Genomic DNA, 17,048 nt, shown 5'->3' with positions numbered 1-17,048 from the left:
TGCGCACAATCCATAATGGCCCTGGTAATATTATAAGCCTCTTCTTTTAACCTAATACTATCCTTAACTTCATTAGTTAGCCATGGATGGATCACTTTTCCCATGGAGTTTTTATTTAGCAATGGAATGTGTATTGGTTGAGAATTTAGGAATATTTCTTTAAATGTTTGCTGCTGCTTATCTACTGTCATACCTTTTAATCTAATTTCCTAATCTACTTTAGCCAATTCGCCCCTCATACCTATCTAATTGGCTTTATTTAAGTTTAAGATTCTAGTTTCCAACTTAAGTATTTCACTCTCAAACCCAATGTGAAATTCTATCATATTATAATCACTCTTCCCCAGAGGATCTCAGAGTAACTGCTGCTTTGATTTTTTTTGCACTGGAGCTTTCCAGGCAGCATTTAATGACTTTTGTCACATTTGTCAGGCATCAGCCCACTATTGTATAAATATGGCCACTGATGCTTTCGTCTGGTGGGTCTCACAATTGAGTAAACTGCACAGGGGACTCAGGCCACACTACACTACAGCAGTCTTGTGGTTCTTCTCTGCATTGCTACTGTAGTGTCAACCATAGCTCAGCTGGCAGCACTCTCACCTCTGAGTCAGAAGGTGGTGTGGGTCAAATCCCATTCCAGAGACTTGAGCACAAAAATCTAGAGTGGCATGCCAGTGCTTTCTTTTGGATAAAGTGGTAAACTGAGGCCCGTCTGCTCTCCCAGGTGGATGTAAAAGAACCCATGGCACTATTTCAAAGAAGAGCAGGGGAGTTATCCCTGGTGACCTGGCAATATTTATCCCTCAATCAACATCACTAAAAAAAACAGATTATCTGGTCATTATCACATTGCTTGTTGTGCATAAATTGGCTGTCGCGTTTCCTACATTACAACAGTGACTACTCTTCAAAAGTACTTCATTGGCTGTAAAGCACTTTGGGACATCCTGAGTCATGAAAGGCGCTATATAAATGCAAACCTTTCTTTTCTTTCTTTCCCAGACTTGAATGTCTCTCTTATTTCTTGGAAGCCAGATCTGGATGCCGCATTCAAGGTGCAACATGATCAGAACACTATCAAAATTGTTCATTACCTCCTCAGACTGACACCCAGAACTGAGAGGTTCTACTCATCAGGAAACATTGAACAGGCTGGGGCTCTTTTCTCTAGAAAAGAGAAATCTGAGGGCTGACCTGATAGAAGTTTTTAAGATTATGAAAGGGTTTGATAGGGTAGATGTAGAGAAGATGTTTCCACTTACGGGCAAGACCAGAACTAGGGGCCATAAATATAAGATAATAAATCCAATAGAGAATGCAGGAGGAACTTCCTTACCCAGACTGTGGTTAGAATGTGGAACTCGCTACCACAAGGAGTAGTTGAGGCAACTAGCATAGATGCATTTAAGGGGAAGCTAGATGAGCACGTGAGGGATAAAGGAACAATATATTGATGGGGTTAGATGAAGAAGGGTGGAAGGAGGCTTGTGGGGAACATAGACACTAGCATGGACCTGTAGGGGTGATTGGCCTGTTTCTGTGCTGTAAATACTATGTAATACTTTGTATTCTACTATTTTGGCTATTTTCAACATCCTATTGGCTTTGTTAATTGCTGCTCTGCATTGGTGTTTAGCATCAGGTCTACTAAGACTCTTGGGTCTCTTTCAGCTTCATCCTCAGCTATTTCAATACCATTCATAGTAATAGCTTCAGACAGCAGAAGATCTTCGGTCCATCTAGCATACATATCCATGGTATTTTTTTGGTGCATTGTCATTCTTTTCTTCCTATCTGTACCACTTTATATGTCTGCATTGAATTTAATTTATCATTGTTCTTCTCATTTATATAATTTGTCCAACTTAGTTTGGAGTTACTGAGCTACTTCTGCTAATTCCAATGCCCTCCCCCCTTCCTCAGTTGATCATCTGCAAATTTGATCATTTTTCACTGAATGTCTGAACCCAGGTCATTTATGCAAATTAGAAACAGTAGAAATTCCAGCACTGACATACTGACATAACTCGTCTAACAAGTATTTATTGTTCCCTACCCTTCATCCAGTTTCTTATCATTTCCAGAGATTACCTTAAATTACCATAGCTTTGAATTTTTTTAACAGCCTTTTGTGTGGAACATTTTCAAAAGTCTTCTGGAAGTCAAGGGATGACCACTTGGATTCTCACTTCTTCAAAGAAGTCAAGGAGATTGTCAGGCAGGACCTTTCTCTTCCAAATCCATGTTGACTATTGTTAACTAAGTTATTGTGGTACAGATAATCCTCAAGTTTACTGCTGATAATCAAATCTATTATTTTAAGAGAAATGCAAGTAAGTCTAATTGGCCTGTCATTCCCTGAGTCTGTTTTCTCACCATTTTTGAATTAGGGCACAACATTAGCCTGTTTCCACCCCTTTACTATCCCTAGGGGGAAAAATTCAGTTGGTTGTGCCTCCCGTTAGCGCCTTAAGAGGGCGCTAATGGGACGCAAACCAACTAGCGCCCGGGCGCGGCACTGCCCACACCTCCCACGAAATTCAGCGGGAGGTTAGTGGTGGCGCTAACCGGTAGTGCCCTGCGGCACTGCGCCTCTGGTGATGACATCATTGGTGTGCACAGCGCCCTGCTCACGCCCCGGCCACGATCTTCGAGAGCGCTCCCTGACTTACCGCCAGACGCTATGTCCGACGGGGTCAGGGGGGCGTACCTGCGGCCGGGGAGGCACAATTTAAAGGCGAGGTGCGGGGCAGCTATTTTTGTTGCTGGCTACCTGCCAGCACCTGCCTGCACTTCCGTCCCAGACCTCCTGAAATGCACCCCCCCCCCCCGCGGAGTGCTGGCTGCGCTCCAAGAGCCCGGCACTTCACTTGAGTGCCGGGCTCTTTTGCCTGCAATCCCGATCCCCGGGGGCCCAGCTGGGGCCCAGGTCGCGCTGCACAAGGCCCCTCCTCTTTAAGAAGGGGAGGAAGGCCTGCAATACCGCGGCATGATGTGCTGCAGTGTGTGGCGCTGCGGCACATAATGCCGCAATATTGACTCACAGCACCCCAAGACGGATGCGGGACGCTTCCAGTAGCGCCCCGCTTCCCTCTTGGGGCGCAACCACTCAATTTCTGGCGTGGGGATGCTAATTTTTTCGGGGCGCTGCTTTTAGCGCCCCGGCGAAGTTAGCGCCCCAATTGGGGCACTACTCAATTTTTAGCCCCTAGTGTCTATTGACTCAGCACTTCACAAATAGCTTCTAGTCTCTTTCAGAAGTCTGGGATAGAAGCCATCTATTGGTTTCTTTTTGAGTCCAATTAGCCTGTCTAGGTTAATTCGGCACTAATTGGGAATCAAGACTGGGACATATGTGGCTAAGTATTACACAAGACTGTTCCATTTTCAACATCAAGGAAAAGTAATTTTTGTGACTTTGATTTAAGGGAGGTGCATTATAGATAAAATGGACCGTAATGTATTGGTGAAAACTGAAGCCAATATTGATAGAGTAGGTGATAATCACTCACTGGATTAATCTGTATTAAGATTATAATGTTAGATCGATTTTGTGGAACCTTAAGAATGTTAAAAGTGTAAAAGAGGAGATGGCAAGGGTCCCAGTGGAGGGGAGAGACTGAACCCCAGTACCTCCCCACCCCCGATGGTGGGCAGATGGGAAATGTTCTAACCGCAAGTGGCAGGTGGGCACCAAAGATGCATCTGTAGTGGTGGGGGTGCTTGCCGGCATCCATGTGAATTGGATGTCCTCTTGCTAACCCCATTACCTGCAGGAATCGTGGCTCTTGGATATTTGGGGATAATGTCTAATCTGGGACTGCAGGCATCATGTCACATTAATCAGTGCCATGGTGGTCTCCTGGACTACTGTTACTGTCCGTCACTTTTCATATGTTCGTATCTATATATATAAACCGGTCCGTCCGTCTGTCTTTCTGTCTGTCTGTCTGTTTGTCTGTCTGTCCGGCTATACAATCAAAAGTTATAGAGCGTACCTACACATATGTTATATCAAAAGAAAGCTTATCATTAGGGGACTCTAATAGGTGTATTTACTTTTTGGTCAGACAAAAATTGTTCTGACAGTATACAAAAAAGGTTCAAAAAACGGCAACATTCCGCTCATTAGCGTTGAGTGACGTGATGGTTGACCAATTGTACAGGGGATTAACCTGATGGTTGACCAATCGGTGCGTCATGGGGGGCATTTCATTGCGTGTGTGGGCGGGCCTAATCCTTCTGAGCTGAGGTGAGTGGCCGCCACCTTGATTCCTAACGATTTATTTTTCCCACTTTCTGTGTGTTTATTTTTCCCACTTTCTGTGTGTGTGGAGGGGAATTTGTCTTTAAAAAAAAGTAAATTAATTTGTAAATATTTTTTCTAAGCTGATTAATTTTCCTACCTTTCACCCTCTTTTTTTCCTCTTGGCTCGCTACCTCCGCCGGGTGCCGCAACCTTGGAGGCTTACCCCACCTGCAGGCCTCGAAGCCTCGGCCTCTCCTAGCCAGCCATGCCCGAGCTAGCCACCTCCTGTCCCGCCCCGTGATCGCCGCCATCTTGGTAAAGGTTGGCGGCGCGGGACTGAGCCGAGCGTAGCCATCGCCGCCATCTTAGTAAAGGGTGGCGGAGCGGGAGTCAGCATGCGCGTCAACATCGGCCCGGGGCGCGACCTGAGCTAAGGTGACTCCGGCCGGGCCTCACGCGCTAGGCCGCGCACCGGCCGGCCCTGAGGCGCTGATCTGCGGAGGGGGAGGGAGGGAGAGGAGAGGGGGGGGGGAGGGAGGGAGAGGAGAGGGGGGGAGGGAGGGAGAGGAGAGAGGGAGGGAGAGGAGAGGGGGAGGGAGGGAGAGAGCTAAGGTGAGTCCGGCCGGGCCTCACGCGCTAGGCCGCGCACCGGCCGGCCCTGAGGCGCTAATCCGCGGAGGTGGAGGGAGGGAGAGGAGAGGGGGGGAGGGAGGGAGAGGAGAGGGGGGGAGGGAGGGAGAGGAAAGGGGGGAGGGGGGAGAGGAGAGGGGGGAGGGAGGGAGAGGAGGGGGGAGGGAGGGAGAGGAGGGGGGAGGGAGGGAGAGGGGAGGGGGAGGGAGGGAGAGGAGAGGGAGGGAGAGGAGAGAGGGAGGGAGAGGAGAGAGGGAGGGAGAGGGGAGGGGGAGGGAGAGGAGAGGGGGAGGGAGGGAGAGGAGAGGGGGAGGGAGAGGAGAGGGGGAGGGAGGGAGGGGGAGGGAGGGAGAGGAGAAGGAGAGGGGGAGGGAGGGGAGGAGAGGGGGAGGGAGGGAGAGGAGAGGGGGAGGGAGGGAGAGGAGAGGGGGAGGGAGAGTGAGGAGAGTGGGAGGGAGAGTGAGGAGAGGGGCAGGGAGGGAGAGGGGAGGGAGGGAAAGAGTGAGGGGGTGGGACAGGGAGGGAGAGCTCGCCTTCTTCCTTCCTAGTTTCCTTCGCAGGGGTCGATTGGGCCAGGCCTGAGGCGCTCCTTCCCCCCCTCTCTCTCCAGGCTAATCCCAAACTAAATCCAGCAGTCTCTCTCTCTCTCTTCCCCCCCGTCTCTCTCTTCTCCCCCCAGTCTCTCTCTTCTCCCCCCAGTCTCTCTCTCTCTCTCTTCCAACAACAACATGCCCTCAAAAAACCCTTGGCACCACCGGGCACTCCAGCTAGTGTCAAATAAACTGGGCCACTGTCTGTGAGTGAACCTGATTTTTAACCCCATATGCACTGTGACAGAAAGATAGAAACCGATACTATGAAACAGCATGGATAAAAATGCATCAATTTACATGTTAGCCTTGGCTCAGTGGTAGCACTATTCCCTATGAGTCAGAAGGTTGTGACTTTAAGCCCTATTTTAGACATTGTGCACATAATCTAGGCTGATACTTCAGTGTAATACTGAAGGAGTGCTGCACTGTCAAAGGTACTGCCTTTTGGATGAGGCATTGAACCAAGGCCCCATCTACACTCCTAGGTGGATTTTAAAGTTCCTGTGGCACTACTTGAAGAAGATAGGGGAGTTCTTCAGATGATCTGGCTGATATTTATCCCTCAACCAACTTCACTGAAACAAATGATCTGTTTATGTTGCTATTTGTGGGACCTTGCTTTGTGCAAATTGGCTGGTGTGTTTCCCTACATTACAGCAATGGCTACACAGCAAAAGTACTTCATGGGTCATGAGGCACTTTTGGATATCATGAAAGGTGCTATATAAAGGCAAACACTTTCTTTCTTTTATCACAGTTACCATTTGTGGCATCCTGACTGCTTGACGTCAACCTTACTAAACTTTCCTAACTGCTGGCATCAAATGACCTCCTGCCTTTGGCATAGTTGCTGCTCATCTGACACTGTCTGATGTGTGGTAAGGTTGACATTGGAGCCAATCCAATGTCAGCTGGAACTTGATTCCATCAGAGTCAGTGTTGAAGCTCCTATGACTGCCTACGGGTATAGTGGTAATGGCCTGAATTTTAATAGTTTGGCGGGTTGGGAGCAGGGTGGGAGTGTGGGGTGGGGGGCTCGGAAGTGGTGGGGAAACCTGAGCGAACAGGTTCCCGCAGGCCCGGCCGAATTTAACAGCAGGGCTGATTTGCATTGGAAACCTCAGTTTCCCGCCCGCAGCCAGACTGAGAGGCTGGCAGGCTGCGGGCGGGTAGGTCTGCGACACTAGGCTGCGGAAAGGAGGGAGGGAGGGATCGCCTGGGGGTCGGTGGTGGTCGGGTGGGGGTGGTGCCAAAAAGCGCATGGGGAGGGCCAGAGGGGCAGGGAGGGGGGTCGTGACCAATCGGAGGGTCAGAGCTGCGGGGGCGGGGGTGGTGTTGGGATCGATCGGAGGGCCGGAGGAACAGGGGTGGGGGGGGGTGGCCCAATTGGAGGAGCAGAGGGAGGGGGAGGCGGGATCGATGAGAAAGCTGAAGAAGCAGAGTGGAGGGTTCAGGAACGATCAGGAGCTGGAGCGGCAGATCGGGGGGGAGTGGGTCGGGAGCAGATCAGGGGTCGGAGCAGCAAATTGGGGGCTGTAGGAGCCTCATGGGGTGATTGGAGGCCAGGGAGGAATTGGAGGCCTCGTGGGGGGGTCTCCAATCGCAGGGGTGGGTTAAGCAGTGACTCTGGATCCAGGAGGCACTTACCTCTTGGAGATGCCAGAAACGTTTGCTGCAGATCCCTGGAAGGAGCCTGAGGTGAAGAAGTTGAGGGTGGTGGTGATTTTGACAGCCACAGGTACTTTCAGAGAGATTTGGGTGCCCCAATACAAGGAACATAGACAGTTAGTATGCAGATGCAGCAAGCAACTAGGAAGACAAATGGCATGTTGGCCTTTATTGCAAGGGGGTTGGAATACAAGAGTAAGGAAGTCTTGCTACAATTGCACAGGGCTTTGGTGAGACCACACCTGGAGTACTGTGCACAGTTTTGGTCTCCTTATTTTATTTTATTTTTATTCGTTTATGGGATGTGGGCATTGCTGTGAAAGCCAGCATTTATTGCCCATCCCTAGTTGACCTTGAGAAGGTGGTGGTGAGCTGCCTTCTTGAACCGCTGCAGTCCGTGTGGTGAAGGTACTCCCACAGTGCTGTTACGGAGGGAGTTCCAGGATTTTGACCCAGCGACGATGAAGGATCGGCGATATACTTCTAAGTCAGGATGGTGTATGACTTGGAGGGGAACTTGGAGGTGGTGGTGTTCCCATGCGCCTGCTGCCCTTGTCCTTCTAGGTGGAAGAGGTCGCAGGTTTGGGAGGTGCTGCCGAAGAAGCCTTGGCGAGTTGTAGATGGTACACACTGCAGCCACGGTACGCCGGTAGTGGAGGGAGTGAATGTTTAAGGTGGTGGATGGAGTGCCAATCAAGCGGGCTGCTTTGTCCTGGGTGGTGCCAAGCTTCTTGAGTGTTGTTGGAGCTGCACTCATCCAGGCAAATGGAGAGTATTCCATCACACTCCTTACTTGTGCCTTGTAGATGGTGGAAAGACTTTGGGGAGTCAGGAGGTGAGACACTCGCCACAGAATACCTAGCCTCTGACCAGCTCTTGTTGGGACAGGAAGGATATACTTGCCTTAGAGGCGGTGCAACCAAGATTGATCCCTGGGATGACAGGGTAGCCCTGTTCCTGGGACTAGGGACAGGGTCACTGGCAAGGCTTGGAAGCTAAGCTAGAGCCAGGCCTGGTTAGTACCTGGAGGGATGACCATCAGGGAAGACCAGGTGCAGAAGGTCACAGAAGGAGCCCTGAGGAGGGGCGGTTGGTGAGAAGGTCACGGAAGGAGGAGCGGCTGGTGAGCAGGCCCGGGCGTTGGGCTGAAGATTGTCGGACAGGAGGAATGGTGGAAATGGAATGGCGGCGCGCACCGACGCAGCGGCTTTGCTTCTCCCAGTCATGGGAGCTTGCAAGATCACATTTCATTGTTCATGTACTTGTGCAATGACAATAAAGTTGAATTATTATTATTATAAGGAGCGATTGAGTAGATTGCACCTATACTCTGGAATTTAAAAGAATGAGAGGTGATCTCATTGAAACATATAAGATTCTGAGGGGGATTGACCAAGTAGATGCTGAAAGATTGTTTCCCCTGGTTGGAGAATATAGAACTAAAAGCCATAGCCTCAGGATAACGGGTAGGACTTATAAGAATTTCTTCACTCAGAGGGTTGTGTATCTTTGGAATTCTTTGCCCCAAAGTGCTGTGGATGCACAGTCATTGTGTATATTCAAGGCTGAGATAGATACATTTTTGGACTCCAGAGGAATTAAGAGATATGGGGATAGAGCAGGAAAGTGGAGTGGGGGTCAAAGATCAGCCATGATCTTATTGAAGGTCTGAGGGGCCTTATGGCCTACTCCTACTCCTAATTCTTATGTTCTTATGTTCTTATGTAAGGAGTGCCCACCAGGTCCTCTGGGCAGCATGTCTTGTTCCAACAAGCTACAAATGTCTGCAACGACCTGGCACGATAGCCTGAGCCTCCTGAAGCTGTGCTGCTCAGTCGTGTTGAGGAAGCTCATCCTCTGCCTGTATACTCTGTGTTGGGGGTATTTCCTCTGGCATGGTGCAGCCCTGCACTGATGCCCTCTGTCCTGTAGAGCATCAGGTCATTGAAGAGAAGGCTGATGTTGTGGTTGCTGCTGCTGGTGTGGCTACTGCTGTTGGTGGTGGTGCTCACCTTGATCCGATTCTGAGGACCAAAGTGAGAGAGTATAAGCGGCACCTGTGAGGGTGCCGGTTAGTTCCCTCAGTAACCCTTAGATGGCACCTTCACTTGTTTGTTTCCCTTTGCTAAATTGTTACTAGTTTACTTAACTGCCTTTTATCAGGTTTATTGTTTTCACCTGTTTTTGCTTGTATTTAAGTTCTATGGTTTCTTCCCTCTGTGCTCAGTCTTGACAAGCCATTTGCCTAGTGGTAGCTTGTCTTGAGCTCCTATGTTTGTAACTGTTTGCCTGTGTGATTCTAGTAAAGTACTTTTATTTAAGACTGCATACCTGCTTCTCGCCTCGTCTGTCTGCACTTGGGCCCAGAACCAGCCTCGCCCTGACAGCAAGACTGAGCCAGTATGGACCCAGCAGTGATGGAGGAACTTCGTTCTATTCTCTCCCATCAAGGTGCTTTCCTCGGCCGCCTTGAGCAACTTCTCCAAAGCATTTCGGACAAGGTAGATACGTGGACTCAGACCATTCAACACCCAGCCGCTGTGGCTTCTGCTCAGGATGTTCCTCCTCAGTCAGTTCCTTTGGGTGCTACCCCACCGGTCGCCAATCTCCAGACTCACCGAGCGCCTCACCTACCCGCGCCAGAGCGCTATGACGGTCATCCGGGCAAGTGTTGCGGCTTCTTGACCCAGTGCTTCCTAGTTTTTGAACTCCAACCCTCCATGTTCCTATCACCCCGCTCTAAGGTAGCGTTCATCATATCACTACTCTCGGGAAAAGCTCTCGCCTGGGCTACCGCTATATGGGAGCAGCAATCTTTCGTCTGCTCAGACATTCTCCTTTTCGTCGAAGAGATGAGCAAAGTCTTTGACCATCCTGTGAGTGGACGGGAGGCAGCTAAGAGACTTTTGAATCTCCACTAGGGCAACTGCAGCGTAGCCGACTTCGCCATTGAGTTCCGCACACTCGCTGCGGAGAGCCGCTGGAACACCGAGGCCCTTCTCTCCACGTTTCTTCATGGCCTCTCCGAATCTATCAAAGATGAACTGGCGTCCAGAGAGGTTCCGGAGGACCTTGACACACTCATCTCCCTTGCCATCAGAGTGGATAACCGCCTCCGGGAGCATGGTAGAGAGAGGAGATTCACTACTTCCACAGAGGTGAGATCTTCCGGTATTTCGAATCTGACCAAGAGTTTCCAAGTACCCCGAGTCCACCTGTTAGCGCCGAAGAGGAACCTATGCAACTCGGCAGAACTCGGCTCTCCCAGTTTGAGAGACAGAGGAGATTGAGAGAGGGGCGTTGTCTTTACTGTGGTCTGTCTGGCCATCTCAGAGCCACGTGCCCTGAGCTTCAGGAAAAAGCCAGGAGGATTGGGAAAATACGGACAGATCAAATCCCTTCTCCTACCCCTTCTGTCTTCCAAACCCTGCTTCCCGCTCATCTCTCTTGGGAGGGACAACAGTACAACCTCCAGGCGTTTATTACTCCGGGGCCGCTGGCTGTTTTATCGATGCCACCCTTGTGCGCAGCCTGAAAATTCCTTTCTCCCGCCTTGACAAGTCTTTACAAGTCACCGCCCTCGACGGCAGGCCCCTTGCTTCTGGGCATATTCATCATATCACCGGAGTATTACATGTCCAAGTAGGGGAGAGACATCAAGAGTTGCTGCAGTTTCACCTTATCGATTCACCTGAGCTCCCTCTCATTCTTGGATATCCGTGGCTCTCTCTTCACAACCCTCACATTGACTGGACTACCGGGACTGTGCTGGAGTGGGGTCCTTCATGTCTAGCCAACTGTCTTAAAGTCTTCCCTAGTCTGCCCCGTCCTTCCTCTCCCGAGCCAGCTGATCAGCTGGACCTTGCTCATGTGCCCCCTGAATATTCGGACCTCCATGCTGTGTTTAGTAAGAGGCGGTCCACTACACTCCCCCCACACCGATCCTACGACTGTGCCATTGATCTCCTGCCTGGCACTAGCCCCCCTCGGGGTCGGCTCTACTCTCTCTCTGGCCCTGAGAATGTTTCCATGGAAGAATACATCAAGGAAGCCCTCGCTACACGTTTCATTTGCCCTTCCACCTCCCCAGCGGGTGCTGGCTTCTTTTTTGTAAAGAAGAAGGATGGTGGTCTCAGGCCTTGCATAGACTGTCGGGGGCTTAACAAAATTACCATTAAGAACTGCTATCCTCTCCCTTTGATGTCTTCAGCGTTTGAGCAGCTGCAGGGAGCTACCATCTTCTCCAAGCTTGACCTCCGCAACGCGTACAACCTGGTCCGCATTAGGGAGGGGGGTGAATGGAAGACTGCCTTTATCACCCCTAGCGGTCACTGGGAATACCTCATCATGCCCTTTGGTCTCACTAACGCTCCTGCTGTCTTCCAAGCTCTGGTCAATGGCGTGCTCCGGGACCTGCTGAACCAGTTCGCATTTGTTTATTTGGATGACATTCTCATCTTCTCAAAGTCCCCCCAGCAGCATGTCCAACACGTCAGACAGGTTCTGCAGAGGCTTTTGGAGAACCGTCTCTTTGTCAAATCCGAGAAATGTGAATTCCACATCTCTAAGGTCACCTTCCTGGGCTACGTCATCTTCTGTGGAAGCGTCCAGATGGATCCTAGCAAGGTTCAAGCCGTCTTGAACTGGCCGCATCCCACGTCGGTTAAGCAGGTTCAGCGGTTCCTGGGATTCGCCAACTTTTACAGACGCTTCATCCGCAACTTCAGCTCCATTGCCGCCTCCCTCTCCGCATTGACCAAGGGCTCGTCTTTACGGTTCAGTTGGTCTTCTGAAGCGGAACGGGCCTTTCAGGAGCTCAAACAACGTTTCACCTCTGCTCCCATTCTGGTACACCCGGACCCCACCCTGCCCTTTATCGTAGAGGTGGATGCCTCGGATATTGGAGTCGGGGCTGTCCTGTCCCAGCGGTCCCTGAAGGACCAAAAGCTACATCCCTGTGCCTTCCTTTCCCATCGTCTGAAGCCAGCAGAGAGTAACTACGATGTCGGCAACAGGGAGCTCTTGGCAGTTAAGTTGGCCTTGGAGGAGTGGAGACACTGGTTGGAGGGAGCAGAGCATCCTTTTGTCGTCTGGACCGACCATAAAAATCTGACATATATCCAGGGCGCCAAGTGCCTCAACCCTCGGCAGGCCAGGTGGGCTCTCTTCTTTAACCGGTTCAACTTTCTCCTGTCTTACCACCCAGGGTCTAAGAACCTCAAACCGGATGCCCTTTCTCGCCAGTTTGACCCCTCGGAAAAGGACCGGACCCCGGAACCTATCATCCCCAGTTCCTGCATCATTGCTCCCGTCGCATGGGAGATTGAGACGGTGGTGCAAGGAACCCAATGTCAGGAGGCTGACCGTGGAGGAGGCCCTCCTAATAGCCTTTATGTCCCCAGTCAGGTGCGTGCCCAGGTCCTTCAATGGGGGCACTCTTCTCGATTGACTGGTCATCCTGGGATCCGTCGAACTCTCGAGTTCCTTAAGGGGAGGTTCTGGTGGCCCTCTATTGAAGCCGACACCCGAGCCTTTGTCTCTGCTTGTCCCGTCTGTGCCCAGAACAAGACATCCCAACAACCTCCGCTTGGTCTCCTGCATCCCTTGCCCATCCCCAGCCGTCCCTGGTCTCATATCGTCCTGGATTTCATCACCGGGCTACCTCCATCTGAGGGATTCACTACCATCCTAGTTGTGGTCGATCGCTTTTCCAAGGCTGCTCACTTCGTTCCTCTTGTCAAGCTTCCCTCTGCCAGAGAGACTGCCCAGCTGGTTGTCCAGCATGTCTTCTGCCTCCATGGCTTGCCCCTGGATGTCGTCTCTGACCGTGGTCCCCAGTTCTCATCCAGGTTCTGGAAGGCTTTTTGTTCCCTCCTGGGCGCTTCTATCAGTCTCTCCTCTGGGTTCCACCCACATTCTAACGGCTAGACTGAGAGAACCAACCAAGATCTGGAGAGGGTGCTAAGAAGCTTTGTGTCCTCCAATCCTTCCACCTGGAGCAAGTATCTGGCCTGGGCAGACGTGCACAATACCCTTCAGAGCTCCTCCACTGGCCTCTCACCTTTCGAATGTCAATATGGCTTCCAACCGCCACTCTTCCCTGAACAGGAGAAGGAGGTAGGAGTCCCGGCTGCCCAGGGGTTCGTCCAACGCTGCCGCCGTACCTGGAGAAGGGTCTGATCCGCATTGCAGCTCGCTTCTTCTCGGCAGAAAGTGCAGGCTGACCGACACCGCCGCCCAGCTCCTCGGTTCCGGACCGGACAGAAGGTCTGGCTGTCTACCCGGAATCTTCCGCTCCATGTGGAGTCCCACAAGTTGGCTCCCCGGTTCATCGGACGTTTTAGGATTTTGGAAAAAGTTAATCCTGTGGCCTACCGGCTCCTCCTTCCTCGGTCGATGAAGATACATCCCACGTTCCACGTCTCTCACCTCAAGCCGGTACTTACCAGTCCCTTGGTTCCTGCTTCCAGAACACCCCCCCCCCGGCCCCGCATGATTGACGGTCAGCAAGCCTACACTGTCCGTCGCCTCCTTGATAGTCGCCGGGTTAGGAGGAGCATTCAATACCTGGTCAACTGGGAGGGTTATGGTCCTGAAGAGTGTTCCTGGGTTCCGGCCCGGGACACTTTGGATCCTGAACTCATCAGGGATTTTCACCGTCACCACCCTGATCAACCAGGAGGAACGTCAGGAGCCGTTCCTAGGGGAGGGGGTCCTGTGAGGGTGCCGGTTAGTTCCCTCAGTAACCTCTAGATGGCACCTTCACTTGTTTGTTACGCTTTGCTAAATTGTTACTAGTTTACTTAACTGCCTTTTATCAGGTTTATTGTTTTCACCTGTTTTTGCTTGTATTTAAGTTCTGTGGTTTCTTCCCTCTGTGCTCAGTCTTGACAAGCCGTTTGCCTAGTGGTAGCTTGTCTTGAGTTCCTATGTTTGTAACTGTACCTGTGTGATTCTAGTAAAGTACTTTTATTTAAGACTGCATACCTGCTTCTCGCCTCATCTGTCTGCACTTGGGTCCAGAACCAGCCTCGCCCTGACAGGCACCCATGCTGATATCGTAGATGGCAGGTCAAGTAGCGACCAGAAGGCCAATCCCTCAATGATCTAATTCTGACTAACAATGTGGCGAGAGTGGCTTTTGATATTGCAGAAATGACCTGAAAAGTTCAGAAACCTAAATCTGTGCACAAAATGGAGTTAGCAAGAGCCTTTCCCCTAGGCAACTAATGAGGTGTAAGGTGTGTGTATTTACGTGGTTTTCCCTGCTGTCAATTAATACCCTCGCTCAATGGCCACTGAGCTTCTGCCTTCCCTTCACAGGCGAGGTTCCCGAGCTGCGTGCTTCCTGTGTTAAATTCAGAAGCTGCAGTGTAAAGCCCTCTTAGGGGTCTGATAACAAGCAGTTAATGAGTTGAATTATCACCCGGCTCTGCCGATCGGGTCCGTGGCACATTGGGAAAAGCGCCCGAGTCAAAGGCGTGAGGAGGCAGGATAACGGTGGGCTCTCGACGCGCTGCCTATTTCCACAATTTTTACAGCTGACCCACCTCAAAACCTGCATGTGTGGCAACGGGAAAATTCCAGCCTTTAACTTCCCGCACAACCCCAACCCACCCGTTTTTTGGGGGTTAAAATCCCGCCGCCTCCCCCCCCCCCAGTGTGAGGGGCAGCTGACATAATACAATAAAGGCAAATGAAATTATTAACGTGAGCTCTACTTATATTTTTTTTAACCATGACAAATTATAATGGAGTGTTTGTACATCACCTGCAAACAAATTAATCCGCACTGCTATTTCTTTTTAAGAACATAAATGCACTGAAAATCCACCAGGATGGTGCTTGCTGGTGACCTTCAGCACTGAACCCACCAGATTTTGTGGTTTCAGCAGGAGGGCACCTAATTTACATGGGACCAGTCAGTGCAAATTCCATTACACGCGTATCTATGACACCCGCCAACCCCAAGTAACTGAAAAAGCTGGCAACTGCCCACCTTTGTCGGGGCAAAGGAGGGTTGCTGAGGCTGTTCACCACCCCTATCATCATTGATAAGAAATTTCTCGGTAATGTGGAATGCCATGCTATTTTGGAGTAATTAAGTTTGTTCCATTACTACCTGTTTCAAATATACTTTCAATTTATATTGACTGTGGCTTGATAAAGAACATCTGTCATTGAATTTTCAGCCATGCACACAGGCTGCTGTCCATTAGTAACCAACAAAGGACTAAGCACAGTGGTGTGGCAGTAAAGTTTAATCTAGTTCAAACAGTCTCTCAATTTTCACCCACAAATGCTACAATAGGTCAAAAATGAGTTAGCAAAAGTTGTATTATACTTTCTGTTTGAAGAAACAGTATGGTGACTATTCTATTTAACATTCCTTAGCAAAAGTATCAGTTTAAAATAAAATCTGGAAATAAAAAGCTGGTACCAGTAAAAGTGACCATGAAGCTATCAAATTGTCATCAAAATGTCCTTTAGGGAAGGAAACCTGCCATCGTTATCTGGTGTGACCTATAGGTGTCTCCAGCGGTTGACTCTTAAGTGCCCTCTGAATTGGTCTAGCAAGCCACTCAATCGTATCAAACCACTAGAAAGAAAAACAAGAATAAAACTGGATGGACCAACGCGGCTGCAACCTAGGCATCGATTTAGGACATAACAAAGGCACACTCAGCCCAGTCGACCCTGCAAAATCTTGCTCACCACGGGACTGGTTCCAAAACTGCAAGAGTTGTCCCACAGACATGTTCAGCAACAGCTTGCTTTAGTCATTTTCACAGCATCATACCTATCAGCCAATGTCCCAGACTCTTCCATTGCCATCTCTGGCTATGTCCCCCACCCTCGGCAAGATAGACCCATCAGAGGTGGGGGCATAATATCATACAGTCGGGGGGGAGGGTCCCTAGTGTTGTGTCTGTGTATAATAAGACACAGACTGCAGGAGAACGGTACAACAGGTGTTTACTCAACGTGGCTCACACTGGAACTGATCTGTACAGATTACTACTCAGTGCTATATACAGGTGTGGTCACTGCCGGTACTGCAGTATACATGAGCTGTAAAAGATAGTTCCCCCCTTAAAGGTATATACATTACAATTCCTCCCCTTTTAGATTAACAGTACCATAACACTCATTTAACAATTAAATATCAAACTAATTACAATTAACACTTTTAACATGCAACATTAGCTGAAAATAGTCTATTTATATATTCAGTCTTTGGGGAGGCTTCCTGATCCTTTCTGGATAGTGCCTTTCCCGAGTGTCTTGCTCTTGGTGCGGAGGCGATTCTGGCCCCCTGTCGTCGGTTGGTTCATCAGCTTCCGATGCTACTGTTTCTGGGGTAGATGCTACCTGTACGTCGGGTTCATCACCAGGTACGTATGGGCGAGGCATTGGGTTGACTTGTTCCTGTGACTCTAGGATCTGGTCAGCATGGCATCTCACGATGCTCTCCCCAACGTCCACTGTGTACATTAGTGGGCCCTGCCGTGTGCATATCATTCCTGGCTGCCATTTTTCTGTTCGGTAGTCGCGGGCCAAGACTGGTTGCCCTACATTGAAGCTCCTTGTTGGCTTCTCATGGATGTGCTGGAATTGCTTACTCTCAACATCTCTTCGTACGTTTGGTCTGAGCAAATCCAGGCGAGATCTTAACCTTCGGTTAAAGAAGATCATGGCTGGGGCCTGGTTGGTGACTGCATGTGTCGCATTCCGGTAGGCGAACAGGAAATTGTCCACCTTGTGCTGCAGCGGAATGTTGTTATTGTACATAGCCTTTATTGCCTTCTTAAAGGTTTGTACAAACCTCTCAGCCAATCCATTTGTGGCTGGATGATACGGGGCGGATGTGTAATGCCTTACCCCAGGAGAGAGGGGTCTAGGAG

Source organism: Somniosus microcephalus, chromosome 1 (assembly GCF_052327205.1).
Source record: "Somniosus microcephalus isolate GS21.2 chromosome 1, FLI_Smic_1.0, whole genome shotgun sequence".
In the NCBI taxonomy this organism is placed as follows: Eukaryota; Metazoa; Chordata; class Chondrichthyes; order Squaliformes; family Somniosidae; genus Somniosus; species Somniosus microcephalus.
Note: the sequence above shows the minus strand (reverse complement) of the source record.